General features: G+C 41.7%; 1 protein-coding gene across 1 annotated transcript in view; it reads left to right on the top strand.

Moving 5' to 3' along the window:
- nphp4 (nephronophthisis 4) overlaps nucleotides 1-15,010 on the top strand; it is a 360,146-nt gene extending 345,136 nt beyond the window's left edge. The window contains exon 22 of the mRNA XM_030138849.1: nucleotides 14,969-15,010. The gene's annotated coding sequence lies outside the window, so the exon portion shown is untranslated. The remainder of the gene's footprint in view (nucleotides 1-14,968) is intronic.
- The last annotated feature ends 2,490 nt before the right edge of the window (nucleotides 15,011-17,500 follow it).

The following is a 17,500-nucleotide window of genomic DNA, read 5'->3' as shown; positions in this document are numbered from 1 at the left end:
TGTGGTTTCCAGTCGTCTTCTGGTCCCCACTCTACCTGGAAACATGGAGACTAAAGCAGCAGAGTCCTGTCTGGGATTGATTTGAATAGGAGCACAGAGAAGAAGAGAAAAGAGACCACTGAACTACAACTGAACTACAACTGAACTACAACTGAACTACAACTAAACTACAACTGAACTACAACTGAACTACAACTAAACTACAACTGAACTACAACTGAACTACAACTGAACTACAACTAAACTACAACTGAACTACAACTGAACTACAACTGAACTACAACTAAACTACAACTGAACTACAACTGAACTACAACTAAACTACAACTGAACTACAACTAAACTACAACTGAACTACAACTGAACTACAACTAAACTACAACTGAACTACAACTGAACTACAACTGAACTACAACTAAACTACAACTGAACTACAACTAAACTACAACTGAACTACAACTAAACTACAGCTGAACTACAACTGAACTACAACTAAACTACAGCTGAACTACAACTGAACTAGAACTAAACTACAACTGAACTACAACTAAACTACAACTGAACTACAACTAAACTACAACTGAACTACAACTGAACTACAACTAAACTACAACTGAACTACAACTGAACTACAACTGAACTAAAACTACAACTAAACTACATCTAAACTAAAACTAAAGTAAAACTAAACTACAACTAAACTAAAACTAAACTACAACTAAACTAAAACTAAACTACAACTAAACTACATCTAAACTAAAACTAAAGTAAAACTAAACTACAACTAAACTAAAACTAAGCATTTAGAAAAAAATGAAAACTAATAAAAACTATCAAACCTGCTCTAAAAACAAATTAAAACAAACTGAATTAGGGAAAAAAAAAAGTCAAAACTAAATAAAACTGAACTAGAATGAAAAATCCAGAACTATTAGACCCTTGCCCAGAACTGGTGAACGGTCCCATATGTTCACTGTAAACGCTCCATCAACTGTCTGTGTCCTAAAGCCCCTCCCATCTTCCTCATGTGACTGGGCCTCATGTGGAAGGCTGTCCCATAGTTACAGCAGACCGGCACAGACGGGGGGGCAGTATTGTCTCCAGCTCCAGCTGAACTCAGCGGTGTCGCCGCTGTAGCTCCGCCCACTTCCATCTGCCTCACCCAGCTGAGGAAACTAAAGGGAGCAGGTAGATCCACACCCACTGTGTCTGTAGGTGATGGTCCAGGGGAAGTCCTCCTGGAGGTTTAAAGGGTCTGCAGCACCGGACCACATGAGGACTGTTCTGTTTTTACACACCGCTAAGGCTACAGGCACGCAGGCTAACTATACTGAGAAGCTAGGCTAACTGTACTGACAAGCTAGGCTAACTATACTGACAAGCTAGGCTAACTATACTGACAAGCAAGGCTAACCATGCTAATGATTCTAAACAGAAGCAGCGCTGCCACCAGTGGAACCCAGCGGTCTGTATGCAGAACTGATACTGGTGAAAGAGAAGGAATAAACGGCACACAGGAGTTTAGCAGGTCCATCCTCTAACAGGAGTTTAGTAGGTCCATCCTCTAACAGGAGTTTAGCAGGTCCATCCTCTAACAGGAGTTTAGCAGGTCCATCAGTTAACAGGAGTTTACCAGGTCCATCCTCTAACAGGAGTTTAGCAGGTCCATCCTCTAACAGGAGTTTAGCAGGTCCATCCTCTAACAGGAGTTTAGCGGGTCCATCCTCTAACAGGAGTTTAGCGGGTCCATCCTTTAACAGGAGTTTAGCGGGTCCATCCTTTAACAGGAGTTTAACGGGTCCATCCTTTAACAGGAGTTTAGCAGGTCCATCCTTTAACAGGAGTTTAGCAGGTCCATCCTCTAACAGGAGTTTAGCAGGTCCATCCTCTAACAGGAGTTTAACAGGTCCATCCTCTAACAGGAGTTTAACAGGTCCATCCTTTAACAGGAGTTTAACAGGTCCATCCTTTAACGGGAGTTTAGTGGGTCCATCCTTTAAAAGGAGTTTAGCAGGTCCATCCTTTAACAGTTTAGCAGGTCCATCCTCTAACAGGAGTTTAGCGGGTCCATCCTTTAACAGTTTAGCAGGTCCATCCTCTAACAGGAGTTTAGCAGGTCCATCCTCTAACAGGAGTTTAGCAGGTCCATCCTCTAACAGGAGTTTAGCAGGTCCATCAGTTAACAGGAGTTTACCAGGTCCATCCTCTAACAGGAGTTTAGCAGGTCCATCCTCTAACAGGAGTTTAGCAGGTCCATCCTCTAACAGGAGTTTAGCGGGTCCATCCTTTAACAGGAGTTTAGCGGGTCCATCCTTTAACAGGAGTTTAACGGGTCCATCCTTTAACAGGAGTTTAGCAGGTCCATCCTTTAACAGGAGTTAAGCAGGTCCATCCTTTAACGGGAGTTTAGTGGGTCCATCCTTTAAAAGGAGTTTAGCAGGTCCATCCTTTAACAGTTTAGCAGGTCCATCCTCTAACAGGAGTTTAGCGGGTCCATCCTTTAACAGTTTAGCAGGTCCATCCTCTAACAGGAGTTTAGCAGGTCCATCCTCTAACAGGAGTTTAGCAGGTCCATCCTCTAACAGGAGTTTAGCAGGTCCATCCTCTAACAGGAGTTTAGCAGGTCCATCAGTTAACAGGAGTTTAGCAGGTCCATCCTATAACAGGAGTTTAGCAGGTCCATCCTCTAACAGGAGTTTAGCAGGTCCATCCTCTAACAGGAGTTTAGCAGGTCCATCCTCTAACAGGAGTTTAGCGGGTCCATCCTTTAACAGGAGTTTAGCGGGTCCATCCTTTAACAGGAGTTTAACGGGTCCATCCTTTAACAGGAGTTTAGCAGGTCCATCCTTTAACAGGAGTTTAGCGGGTCCATCCTCTAACAGGAGTTTAGCAGGTCCATCCTCTAACAGGAGTTTAACAGGTCCATCCTCTAACAGGAGTTTAGCAGGTCCATCCTTTAACAGGATTTTAACAGGTCCATCCTTTAATGGGAGTTTAGTGGGTCCATCCTTTAAAAGGAGTTTAGCAGGTCCATCCTTTAACAGTTTAGCAGGTCCATCCTCTAACAGGAGTTTAGCGGGTCCATCCTCTAACAGGAGTTTAGCAGGTCCATCCTCTAACAGGAGTTTAGCGGGTCCATCCTTTAACAGTTTAGCAGGTCCATCCTCTAACAGGAGTTTAGCAGGTCCATCCTCTAACAGGAGTTTAGCAGGTCCATCAGTTAACAGGAGTTTAGCGGGTCCATCCTTTAACAGGAGTTTAGCAGGTCCATCCTTTAACAGGAGTTTAGCGGGTCCATCCTTTAACAGGAGTTTAGCGGGTCCATCCTTTAAAAGGAGTTTAACAGGTCCATCCTTTAACAGGAGTTTAGCAGGTCCATCCTTTAACAGGAGTTTAGCAGGTCCATCCTTTAACAGTTTAGCAGGTCCATCCTCTAACAGGAGTTTAGCGGGTCCATCCTCTAACAGGAGTTTAGCAGGTCCATCCTCTAACAGGAGTTTAGCGGGTCCATCCTTTAACAGTTTAGCAGGTCCATCCTCTAACAGGAGTTTAGCAGGTCCATCCTCTAACAGGAGTTTAGCAGGTCCATCAGTTAACAGGAGTTTAGCGGGTCCATCCTTTAACAGGAGTTTAGCAGGTCCATCCTTTAACAGGAGTTTAGTGGGTCCATCCTTTAACAGGAGTTTAGCGGGTCCATCCTTTAACAGGAGTTTAGCGGGTCCATCCTTTAACAGGAGTTTGGCGGGTCCATCCTTTAACAGGAGTTTAGCGGGTCCATCCTTTAACAGGAGTTTAACAGGTCCATCCTTTAACAGGAGTTTAGCAGGTCCATCCTTTAACAGGAGTTTAGCAGGTCCATCCTTTAACAGTGTAGCAGGTCCATCCTCTAACAGGAGTTTAGCAGGTCCATCCTTTAACAGGAGTTTAGCAGGTCCATCCTTTAACAGTTTAGCAGGTCCATCCTTTAACAGGAGTTTAGCGGGTCCATCCTTTAACAGGAGTTTAGCGGGTCCATCCTTTAACAGGAGTTTAACAGGTCCATCCTTTAACAGTTTAGCAGGTCCATCCTTTAACAGGAGTTTAGCGGGTCCATCCTTTAACAGGAGTTTAGCAGGTCCATCCTTTAACAGTTTAGCAGGTCCATCCTCTAACAGGAGTTTAGCAGGTCCATCCTCTAACAGGAGTTTAGCGGGTCCATCCTTTAACAGGGGTTTAGCGGGTCCATCCTTTAACAGGAGTTTAGCGGGTCCATCCTTTAAAAGGAGTTTAGCAGGTCCATCCTTTAACAGTTTAGCAGGTCCATCCTCTAACAGGAGTTTAGCAGGTCCATCATTTAACAGGAGTTTAACAGGTCCATTCTTTAACAGGAGTTTAGCGGGTCCATCCTTTAACAGGGGTTTAGCGGGTCCATCCTTTAACAGGAGTTTAGCGGGTCCATCCTTTAACAGGAGTTTAGCAGGTCCATCCTTTAACAGTTTAGCAGGTCCATCCTCTAACAGGAGTTTAGCAGGTCCATCATTTAACAGGAGTTTAACAGGTCCATTCTTTAACAGGAGTTTAGCGGGTCCATCCTTTAACAGGGGTTTAGCGGGTCCATCCTTTAACAGGAGTTTAGCGGGTCCATCCTTTAAAAGGAGTTTAGCAGGTCCATCCTTTAACAGTTTAGCAGGTCCATCCTCTAACAGGAGTTTAGCAGGTCCATCCTTTAACAGGAGTTTAACAGGTCCATCCTTTAACAGGAGTTTAGCGGGTCCATCCTTTAACAGGAGTTTAACAGGTCCATCCTTTAACAGGAGTTTAGCGGGTCCATCCTTTAACAGGGGTTTAGCGGGTCTATCCTTTAACAGGAGTTTAACAGGTCCATCCTTTAACAGGAGTTTAGCGGGTCCATCCTTTAACAGGAGTTTAACAGGTCCATCCTTTAACAGGAGTTTAGCGGGTCCATCCTCTAACAGGAGTTTGGCGGGTCCATCCTTTAACAGGAGTTTAGCGGGTCCATCCTCTAACAGGAGTTTAGCGGGTCCATCCTTTAACAGGAGTTTAGCGGGTCCATCCTTTAACAGGAGTTTAGCGGGTCCATCCTCTAACAGGAGTTTAGCGGGTCCATCCTTTAACAGGAGTTTAGCGGGTCCATCCTCTAACAGGAGTTTAGCGGGTCCATCCTCTAACAGGAGTTTAGCGGGTCCATCCTTTAACAGGAGTTTAGCGGGTCCATCCTTTAACAGGAGTTTAGCGGGTCCATCCTCTAACAGGAGTTTAGCGGGTCCATCCTTTAACAGGAGTTTAGCGGGTCCAGCCTTTAACAGGAGTTTAGCGGGTCCATCCTTTAACAGGAGTTTAGCGGGTCCATCCTTTAAAAGGAGTTTAGCAGGTCCATCCTTTAACAGTTTAGCAGGTCCATCCTCTAACAGGAGTTTAGCAGGTCCATCATTTAACAGGAGTTTAACAGGTCCATTCTTTAACAGGAGTTTAGCGGGTCCATCCTTTAACAGGGGTTTAGCGGGTCCATCCTTTAACAGGAGTTTAGCGGGTCCATCCTTTAAAAGGAGTTTAGCAGGTCCATCCTTTAACAGTTTAGCAGGTCCATCCTCTAACAGGAGTTTAGCAGGTCCATCATTTAACAGGAGTTTAACAGGTCCATTCTTTAACAGGAGTTTAGCGGGTCCATCCTTTAACAGGGGTTTAGCGGGTCCATCCTTTAACAGGAGTTTAGCGGGTCCATCCTTTAAAAGGAGTTTAGCAGGTCCATCCTTTAACAGTTTAGCAGGTCCATCCTCTAACAGGAGTTTAGCGGGTCCATCCTTTAACACAGTATGAACTCTGTGTGACTTCCTCCTCCCAGACTGAATGTATGCATACGTCACATGAAACTCATCTATTGCAACCAACCACAACACATGTGGTTACCATGGTAACACTGCTTAAAGCTTTACCTTATTGTAGATCTACACAGGAGAAAGAGAAAGATCACCAACAATGGACAACTGGACGATCCCAGGAAAGCTTGCCTACAGATGTGGCGTCGTAAACAGAAAACCATGTGATCATGTGACGTGTGCTCCAGCTGAACTCCCTCGTGTCCTGGTGTGTGCTGTCAGTGCGTCTCCTGTGCTAGGCCTGTGCGTCTCTTATGCTAGGCCTGTGCGTCTCTTATGCTAGGCCTGTGCGTCTCTTATGCTAGGCCTGTGCGTCTCCTATGCTAGGCCTGTGCGTCTCCTGTGCTAGGCCTGTGCGTCTCCTATGCTAGGCCTGTGCGTCTCCTGTGCTAGGCCTGTGCGTCTCCTATGCTAGGCCTGTGCGTCTCCTATGCTAGGCCTGTGCGTCTCTTATGCTAGGCCTGTGCGTCTCCTATGCTAGGCCTGTGCGTCTCTTATGCTAGGCCTGTGCGTCTCCCGTGCTAGGCCTGTGCGTCTCCTATGCTAGGCCTGTGCATCTCCCGTGCTAGGCCTGTGCGTCTCCCGTGCTAGGCCTGTGCGTCTCCTATGCTAGGCCTGTGCGTCTCTTATGCTAGGCCTGTGCGTCTCCCGTGCTAGGCCTGTGCGTCTCCTATGCTAGGCCTGTGCGTCTCCCGTGCTAGGCCTGTGCGTCTCCTATGCTAGGCCTGTGCGTCTCTTATGCTAGGCCTGTGCGTCTCCTATGCTAGGCCTGTGCGTCTCTTATGCTAGGCCTGTGCGTCTCCCGTGCTAGGCCTGTGCGTCTCCCGTGCTAGGCCTGTGCGTCTCTTATGCTAGGCCTGTGCGTCTCCCGTGCTAGGCCTGTGCGTCTCCTATGCTAGGCCTGTGCATCTCCCGTGCTAGGCCTGTGCGTCTCCTATGCTAGGCGTGTGCGTCTCCCGTGCTAGGCCTGTGCGTCTCTTATGCTAGGCGTGTGCGTCTCCTATGCTAGGCGTGTGCGTCTCCTATGCTAGGCGTGTGCGTCTCCTATGCTAGGCGTGTGCGTCTCCTATGCTAGGCCTGTGCGTCTCCTATGCTAGGCCTGTGCGTCTCTTATGCTAGGCCTGTGCGTCTCCTGTGCTAGGCCTGTGCGTCTCCCGTGCTAGGCCTGTGCGTCTCCTGTGCTAGGCCTGTGCGTCTCCTATGCTAGGCGTGTGCGTCTCCTGTGCTAGGCCTGTGCGTCTCCTATGCTAGGCCTGTGCGTCTCCTATGCTAGGCCTGTGCGTCTCCCGTGCTAGGCCTGTGCGTCTTTCGTGCTAGGCCTGTGCGTCTCCTATGCTAGGCCTGTGCGTCTCCTGTGCTAGGCCTGTGCGTCTCCTATGCTAGGCCTGTGCGTCTTTCGTGCTAGGCCTGTGCGTCTCCTATGCTAGGCCTGTGCGTCTCCTATGCTAGGCGTGTGCGTCTCCCGTGCTAGGCCTGTGCGTCTCTTATGCTAGGCGTGTGCGTCTCCTATGCTAGGCGTGTGCGTCTCCTATGCTAGGCCTGTGCGTCTCCCGTGCTAGGCCTGTGCGTCTCCCGTGCTAGGCCTGTGCGTCTCCCGTGCTAGGCCTGTGCGTCTCCTGTGCTAGGCCTGTGCGTCTCCTGTGCTAGGCCTGTGCGTCTCCTATGCTAGGCCTGTGCGTCTCCTATGCTAGGCCTGTGCGTCTCCTGTGCTAGGCCTGTGCGTCTCCTGTGCTAGGCCTGTGCGTCTCTTATGCTAGGCCTGTGCGTCTCCTGTGCTAGGCCTGTGCGTCTCCTGTGCTAGGCCTGTGCGTCTCCTATGCTAGGCCTGTGCGTCTCTTATGCTAGGCCTGTGCGTCTCCTGTGCTAGGCCTGTGCGTCTCCTGTGCTAGGCCTGTGCGTCTCCTATGCTAGGCCTGTGCGTCTCCTATGCTAGGCCTGTGCGTCTCCTATGCTAGGCCTGTGCGTCTCCTGTGCTAGGCCTGTGCGTCTCCTGTGCTAGGCCTGTGCGTCTCTTATGCTAGGCCTGTGCGTCTCCTGTGCTAGGCCTGTGCGTCTCCTGTGCTAGGCCTGTGCGTCTCCTATGCTAGGCCTGTGCGTCTCTTATGCTAGGCCTGTGCGTCTCCCGTGCTAGGCCTGTGCGTCTCTTATGCTAGGCGTGTGCGTCTCCTATGCTAGGCCTGTGCGTCTCCTATGCTAGGCCTGTGCGTCTCCCGTGCTGCTTTGTACGTTTATTGAATCCACATTTGTGAAGATCTTTTTATTGTATTTTTTGGTTCCTCAACTGAGAAGGTTTTTGTGTTAATTTTTGAAATCACGTTTTGTGACGAACTTTTAGATTTTTTTATACCTTGTTTTGTGAAGATGTTTTTGTTTATTTTTTGATACCACGTATGTGAAGATGTTTTTGTCAGACTTTTGATACCTCCATTGAGAAGATTTTTGAATTTGTTTTTTTGATTTCATGATTGTGAAGAGATATTTTTTGTTCCTTTGATTCTTTGAGTAAATAAATACTCCAGCTAAGCTCTTTTTGTCTCTGTCTGGTGCATTTGGGTCCAAACCTAGTGTTGTCCTAACAGAAGGACTCATTGGACCATGTCATTTTCATTTGATCCCCTTTTCTGTGGACCAGTACCGGTGTGTTTTGCACCACTGAACTCTCCAAAGTGCACTGATCTTTGTAATTAGGGGCTGCTTCTATAATGTGCAGCTGTACGAAGCCATGGACGGATTGTGTTTTTAATAAGTCTGATTACATCCTGCACTGACATTCAGACAGAAGACGAAGGATATAATATAACTTTTGTATAAACATAAACCTAAATGAATTCTGTTTTGCTACATAGTCTGGGATTTACTTTGTTACAAGGACTCATAATTCACTGAATAATCTGCATGTTTGTAAACCCACCACTCACCCTTCCACCCCTACTTCCTTGAAGTCGAAGCCTTCAGGACAGATGCTGGAGTTCTATCAGTTCTGCTGTAGCTCATAAAAACAAGCTGCTAAGGCTTCAGAACAAAATCATGAATTGATTTAAATATTAAATACTTTGAGTCATTTATATCACATGTGAGTTTTAAACACAACCCTAAACCTAACCAAGTGTTGGAGATGTTGAAATGTGAGAGTAACGCAGCACAAACCCACAAAACAGTTAATTTTAACACTTCTGACAGAATGACATACATTGTCTATGAACAATTTACATTTATATTCAGGAGAAAGTTTGGCCTTTTGGAAATTTTAACTTATAAGAACAAATATGTTGAAACGAAACATAATGCATGTGATATTTACAATGTCTTTGTGAGGGAGCTGTAGTGACCCCCCCACCCCACCCCCCACCCCCACTAATCAGGTGTGTGCCATCCACCTCACACCCATTTAGTTTAATCATTTAGTATTTGTATTTTTAATTTACACCTATTTAGTTTAATCATTTAGTATTTGTATTTTTAATTTACACCTATTTAGTTTAATCATTTAGTATTTGTATTTAACCCTTTATTAAGTTCATTAACCTGAGTTACTGGTGATCACTTGTTGTGTTGACAGCTAAAATGGTACTTATTTAGTTTGTCCTCACTTAAAGTTTGCTCATTACCTCTGCCAGGAGGGACTGTGATCGCTTTGCTTTGTTTGTTTGTGTGTTTGTTTGTTTGTTTGTTTGTTTGTTTGTTTGTTTGTTTGTTTGTTAGCAGGATAACTCAAAAAGTTGTGGATGGATTTTCAGGAAATTTTCAGGAAACGTTGACACTGGCACAAGGAAAAATGATTACATTTTGGTGGTGATGGGGGGGGGGGCAGATCTGTCTTGGCGGAGGTCTGCGCTCTGTGAGTGCTTTTCTAGTTCTCATTAAACCCGACAGCTGATCAGTCTTTGGGCCCCAAACTCCCACCACGTGCTTCCTGACATGGTGGACTCTTACTGTCTCCATGTGGATCCCAGATCAGCAGTGATCCTGTGTAGCAGTTGTATAGACGGCACAAAGCATGACTCGACGTTAACGGCAGAAATGCCCTGTAAAGCACTCATGCCCTGTAGTTCTGAACAAAAAACCCAGAAACAGTCAGACATCATTTTGGGTCACACAGGGGTTTGAACATCACCAAAGAGTAGTGGATTACTTTGCTTCGTACAAACCACAGTGTACATAAACATGCACTGGAAACTGGAAACTGCAAACAGTAATGACAACAAACAATACAGAACTGTGCATTAGAGAAAAAGAAAAAAAGGAAGGAAAAAAACCAAAAGAGTCCCTAAACCAAAATGACATGTCTTCCTCCTCATTAGTTACCGCTGGTCTGGTCAGTGTGTCTGGAATCATGGGAATCTGAGTTTAAAACACTGAAGAAACATCAGTGTGAGTGCAGCAGAGCTGTAGTTCCAGCAGTGGTCTCTTTTCCTGTCAGGTGTGACCAGGGTCAGGTTTTGGCGTCAAGTGTGAAAAGGAGCTTTTAACCACATGGAATTCAATTACCCGTCTCAGCAGGACCTTCCCTGATTCCACCCACGCTATCAAAGCAACGTGTTTGGAGGAGGAAGCGTCCTGTGCCCACACTCTGCTAATCCACTCAGTAAATGGACCTGTGCACAGACCACTGTGGGTCAGAACCAGTGAACAGCATTATCAAACACTGAAGAAAAAAAACACCTGATCAGGTCTGAGGCAAGGCTCCAATAGTTCTGGATTTTTCATTCCACTTTAGTTTGGACTGTTTTTTCTCTAATTCAGTTCGTTTGAATTCATTTTCAGAGCAGGTTTCATAGTTTTTATTAGTTTTCATTATTTTCTAAATGCTTAGTTGTAGTTCAGTTGTAGTTCAGTTGTAGTTCAGTTTTAGTTCAGTTGTAGTTTAGTTTTAGTTTAGTTGTAGTTCAGTTGTAGTTCAGTTGTAGTTCAGTTGTAGTTTAGTTGTAGTTCAGTTGTAGTTCAGCTGTAGTTTAGTTGTAGTTCAGTTGTAGTTTAGTTGTAGTTCAGTTGTAGTTCAGTTGTAGTTCAGTTGTAGTTCAGCTGTAGTTTAGTTGTAGTTCAGTTGTAGTTCAGTTGTAGTTCAGTTGTAGTTTAGTTTTAGTTTAGTTGTAGTTCAGTTGTAGTTCAGTTGTAGTTCAGTTGTAGTTTAGTTGTAGTTCAGTTGTAGTTCAGTTGTAGTTCAGTTGTAGTTTAGTTGTAGTTCAGTTGTAGTTCAGTTGTAGTTCAGTTGTAGTTCAGCTGTAGTTTAGTTTTAGTTCAGTTGTAGTTTAGTTGTAGTTCAGTTGTAGTTCAGTTGTAGTTCAGTTGTAGTTTAGTTGTAGTTCAGTTGTAGTTCAGTTGTAGTTCAGTTGTAGTTCAGTTGTAGTTCAGTGGTCTCTTTTCTCTTCTTCTCTGTGCTCCTATTCAAATCCATCCCAGACAGGACTCTGCTGCTTTAGTCTCCATGTTTCCAGGTAGAGTGGGGACCAGAAGACGACTGGAAACCACAAGTGAACACAAGTGACGGAGCAAAAAGTGTCGTATGGAGACAGCACAGAAAACTGAGAGAGACAAAGAAATCCATTTAACATCAATCTGACATTGACAAAGACCAAAACCAAGGGAATTTGATCCAGAATATTTATCTGTTTTAGTTAGTTTAGTAAACACACAATACAAGAGAACAGCCCAAAAAATGATCCACTCTAAGAAAAAAAAAGAGAACAGTGGATAATTTTTTTGGGCTGTTCTTTTCTTTTTTCTTACAGTGGATACTTTTTTTGAGCTGTTCTTTTCTTTTTTCTTACAGTGGATACTTTTTTTGAGCTGTTCTTTTCGTTTTTCTTACAGTGGATACTTTTTTTGAGCTGTTCTTTTCGTTTTTCTTACAGTGGATACTTTTTTTGAGCTGTTCTTTTCGTTTTTCTTACAGTGGATACTTTTTTTGAGCTGTTCTTTTCTTTTTTCTTACAGTGGATCATTTTTTTGGGCTGTTGCACCTCTGGGCCACCACACATTCCTTTCATGAGACTAGATCTGGAGTCCACTATTCCCACTGTACTACAATGGACCAAAAAAATGAAAAAAAGAAAAAGTCGATGAAAACCAGGGATTTGTGGAACTCACGTCTGGTCGTCACCAGTGGTTTTACAGTTAAAGCTACTTTTCATTGACTTCAGTTTGAAGGCAGTCACAGTTCTTGCTTTTTTCATGAAAACATATGTAGAAATAATGATATGAAAAGTATTGTTGGATCATAGTTTAACAAACAGAAATGTCCTGGTGTCTTCTTTTCCTATTGGCTGAGTTGCCTGGGTTGAGTTTGTTGGCATACTCAGACTGTTTGAAATAAACTTTAAAGGGGTTTGGATGAGAATGCGCTGCAACATCTCTAACATGTTTGAACTAATTGAGTGCCATAGTGTTGATGTGGAGGGTTCTAAATGAGCCTCCATCAGCTGTTTGAAGCGCAGTAGAAAATGAACGGAGCTCTGCATCAACGGCTTTGCCTTCTTGACATTTGAGTTCCACAGATAGAGCCTTCAAAGGTCTGTGCTGATGTGTTTATTTTATCGTTCCTGCCCCAGATACATCCAACCAATTAGATGATGAAACACTGGGCTTTTAGAGGTGGATTTTGGGGGGGGGGGGTTTGGTTAGGAGCCAACACTGTAAAAAAAAAAAAAAAAAAAAAAAAAAGTAAAAGAACAGTATTATTCCGGCAGCAGGGGCGTCGAAAAAATACTGTTAAATAACAGAAAATAACTATCTCATAAAAATACGGTAATTTTCCATGATTCAAATACAGTTTTTTGCCCTAACTTTACAGGAGATTTTGCATTTTTTTTTGGGACTTTTTAATGTTTAATAAAGAATATTTACAGGGTGGGGAAGAAAAAATGTACAATATTTTGAGGCAGTGATTCAAAGACAGTGTATGACCAGTTAGTTTATTGAAAGTCATGAGAATTTATTTGCCACAAGAAAATGTCCATAATAGAAAATGTTTTTATTCTATGTGTCCTCCTTCTTTCTCAATAACTGCCTTCACACGCTTCCTGAAACTTGCACAAGTGTTCCTCAAATATTGGGGGTGACAACTTCTCCCATTCTTCTTTAATAGTATCTTCCAGACTTTCTGGTAATAGTTTTGCTCATAGTCATTCTCTTCTTTCCATTATAAACAGTCTTTATGGACACTCCAACTATTTTGGAAATCTCCTTTGGTGTGACGAGTGCATTCAGCAAATCACACACTCTTTGACGTTTGCTTTCCTGATTACTCATATGGGCAAAAGTTTGTGAAAAGGTATGGATAATAGTGTTAGGTATGATTATGACATCAGTATATGTTTGGGTTCAAAACAACTGACGTAGTGTCTGCTGAGAAAAAACAACTAAATGTTCATTGCACATGTTGCTTCCCCACCCTGTACATGTATTAAAACAATCCAATTCCCTATAAATATATATATATAAATAATTTTCAGTGAGACTCAGTTGTCCAATCCACTGATAAAAACTGTATTTGGACAGTTTATCAGTGCTTATACATGTTATACATTCACAAAAATACATTTATTCAACATTTTTGTTTTGAAACCTCCTGTAATTACACAAGATATTTGTCAATTAACAAACAAGTCTGGTTCAACTGACAGAACTAATACTTCTGTTACTGTTAACTGTCAGTAATTTTATCTGGTTTTATTTATTTATTTGTTTTACAATATGAAACTTTAAATTAACAGTTTAATCTCATAAATAGAAAAGAAATATTTGTGAAATTATGATACATTTGCAAATGTATTTTAACTGTATTTTTCTGTGAAAAAAGAAAAAAATTATTTAAAAAAATGTAAATTTTATGGTTATTCACAGTTATAGTTTTTTCCTGTTCTTTTCCATTTGACATGTAAAATCACAGTTTGTTTTTGTCATTTCATTGATATTTTCCTGGATCTGAAAAATACAGGAAAAATCTGTCAAATAAACAGTGAAAATTCTGTTCAATTACAGATTTTTTTTTACAGTGAAGCTAATTCACTGGATTCACAGAGCTGGTCAAACAGTAAAATGTGGACCTGTTTTCCTCTGCTAATAAAAACATGATTGCATTTCATCTTTATGGCCAGGAGGCTGATATTGTTAAAGTGGAAATCCTCACCTCCACCATCCTTCTCAGAATGGATCAACAAAGTACTTTATTTTCTCAAACTGGAAAAAATTGGTTTGACGTTAGCTGGAGCCTCCAACACTTTTGAAAAGACATGGACTCCTTTTCTGATCGATGTTAATAGTGCAATCTGTCATGTTTCTCTTGACTGCACTGTAAAAAAAAAAACCCTGCAACTGAACAGAATTTTCACTGTTTATTTGACAGATTTTCCCTGTATTTTTAAGAAACAGGAAAATATCAATGAAATGATAAAAACAGACTGTGATTTTACATGTCAAATGGAAAAGAACAGGAAAAAACTGGAACTGTGAAGAACCAGAAAATTTACATTTTTTAAAAGAATTTTTTTCTTTTTTCACAGAAAAATACAGTTAAAATACATTTGCAAATGTATCATAATTTCACAAACATTTCTTTTGTATTCATGAGATTAAACTGTTAATTTAAAGTTTCATACTGTAAAACAAATAAATAAATAAAACCAGATAAAATTACTGACAGTTAACGGTAACAGAAGTATTAGTTCTGTCAGTTGAACCAGACTTGTTTGTTCATTGACAAATATCTTGTGTAATTACAGGAGGTTTCATAACAAAAATGTTGAATAAATGTATTTTTGTGAATGTATAACATGTATAAGCACTGATAAACTGTCCAAATACAGTTTTTATCAGTGGATTGGACAACTGAGTCTGACAGAAAATTATATATATATATATTTATAGGGAATTGGATTGTTTTAATACATGTAAATATTCTGTATTAAACATTAAAAAGTAAAAAAAAATATGCAAAATCTCCTGTAAAGTTAGGGCAAAAAAATGTATTTGAATTATGAAAAATTACCATATTTTTATGAGATGGTTACTTTCTGTTATTATGCTGAAGGAATAATACTGCTTTTTGTTTTGTTTTTGTTTTTTTTTTACAGTGTGAGCATTTTGTTATACAGGTTTTTTTTTTTTTTGTAACATTTAAAGTGGGAATTTTGTACGTCTATTTGGTATTTATTTCCTGTTTATTTATTTGTTAATTTTTCATCTTTCTTGTGATGTGGAGGGGACGTGTGCTGGGGGTGTTCCACATGTTGTTTGTCTGTGTTGGACTTTTGTATCATACGACGGAACGATGTTCTTTTTTTCTATATGTTAAAAAATAACACAAACCAGTAAACAGAAGGTTAAAAAAAATAAATAAATAAAGTGTGGACCTGTACTGTATGTTAAATTGTTTTGAAGCCCATCTGTCATTCATAGACTTTGCCCTGTTAGTGTCTGTGCGTTGAATAAACAGATAATAGCAGTTGGAACGGTGCTTGGGCCTGCAGTGGTTTTGCGTTGCTAAGTGGAGAAGCTTCAGTGGGTTCTGTGCCTAATGCCTGGTCCAGAGGCAGGAACATAATGCTGTTTATCCTTACACCTCTGATAAATTAGTGGCCCTCTGGGGTCAGGACAAATTACACACAAACCAGACACCGGCGGCAGCAGAAACAGCACATGCCCTGGAAGTGGGTCAGCGCTTCATTAACTGGAGCTCTGCTTCTTCTTCTCAATGACCTGTTTTAACCCTTTCATGCATGAATTATGACAACCTTAATCAAAAGGTTTTTATTCCTCTTTAGGTATTAAAAAAACAGAGTGACTGAATTTTTTATTTTTTTTTTTTTATGAAGCTATGTGTCATTTAGCTGTGAAAATGTCCCCTTTGATGGACACCATGCCTTTAATTTTTGAAGCAAAGAAACGTGTGTTTACTGATACACGGCCTGATCCCAGTCCAGGTGTACCAGTATATCTGCATCAGTTATTCATCAGTATTCCAAACAGATCCTCCAAAACCATTCCCAAAATGTTTCTTTGTCCATCTTATTACTAGATCTGTCAATCCTCCAAATCGGAAGAAAATCAGATCAAAACTGATCAAATGTCGACCCAATGAGCGTGAAAACATGTGCACAATTTAACTGTTATAAGAGCAAAATGATTGTCCATAATGTTTGGAACACAATAAATAATTCCTACTCAACTCCTGTGTCTTTTTTATTCCAAATCCACACATCACATTGCTTTTCATGTATTGATCCTTTTTGTTGAACAGCTGTTTGATTATCAATTCTTCTTTTCAGTATTAAGACAATCCACCATTTTGTTGTTAACCCCTTCTTTTCCAGCCCTTTAATTGGAATAATAGAATGGGAACCTGTTCTTTCAGTATTATTAGGACTAAATCTGCACAACTAGACAGATGTGGCTCTGCTCCCTGGTATGCTGCACAACATTTGGAACAATGTGTCAAACGGATGTTTACGTGGAAGCGCATGTTTTCAATGGTGCGTTGTTCACCCAAATTCCTGGAGTGTCCGTACACCAATATACTTCCATCACTGATCTGGACTCTATGCCTTACAGATCTACTGTTCTCACTGGTTCCACATGTTTGTGTCCTCCTGTACCAGAAGACTTAGTTCCAGATGGAACACAGATGCCACCATGTGCTCAGACACATTTCCATTCACATCTGGTAGAGTCCGTACACCAGTAGTGTCCGTACACCACATTCTAAATATGTGGCTCTGATTTGACTGTTTCTGTCAATATATGGACTTTTTCAGCAGGCATGCTTTGGACACCACATCTATGCAAGAAACAATGCATGATTACTAAAAAAATGATTTTTGGAGCATGTTCAAAAAACTCCTCAAAATGTTATAAATCAACCTGAAATACACCAGAGTGTTTATTATGTCATTTCGAACATCCTAAATCACAGTTTAGACATTTTTGGAATCATGTCCAAAATGTCCATTTTTGGACATCATACCTTACTAAAAAATGATTTTTGAAAAAACTGAAATTTCTGAAGAAAAATAAGAAGAAATAAGAAAAATTTCATCAATATTCAGCTTCAATTAATGATTTCTCCACATGCATTACAGATCAGATCTACCAGTTCATTAAAGAGGCAGAATGTGGTTAAAATTACACTCATTTTTCTTTAGATGTTCCAGGTTGTTCATATTTGTTCAGGTTATTGATGTTTTATTATTAAAGGAGATCAGAATTTCATGTTCTTTGCAATAAATCAAAGAGAAAAAATTGGGGTTGTCATTATTTACAGGCATGATGTCATATTATTTTTTTCACATTAAACCCAGAAGAACATTTGGACTCATTATTTCAATTCAATTTCAATTCAATTCAGTTTTATTTGTATAGCCCAATATCACAACAAGGTTATCTCACAGGGCTTTACAGAGTCAGTTGGATGTAAACATCAACAGTCAAATAAACAGCAAGAAAATGAGTCATGTCCAGGGCGTCCCCCGTCCTTAGACCCTCCTTCTCGGCAAGGAAAAACTCAAACCCAGTGGGAAAAGGGAGAAACCTGGGGGAGAACCACAGTGAAGGACAGATCCACTCCCATGGACGGACAGGCTGTAGATGCACCAGGACTGATGGACGTCCATCTGCAGACGTAGTTCCAG

The sequence above is a fragment of the Sphaeramia orbicularis genome, chromosome 7 (genome assembly GCF_902148855.1).
Source record: "Sphaeramia orbicularis chromosome 7, fSphaOr1.1, whole genome shotgun sequence".
Lineage (NCBI taxonomy): Eukaryota > Metazoa > Chordata > Actinopteri > Kurtiformes > Apogonidae > Sphaeramia > Sphaeramia orbicularis.
This window is presented reverse-complemented; position numbering and strand designations above follow the sequence as displayed.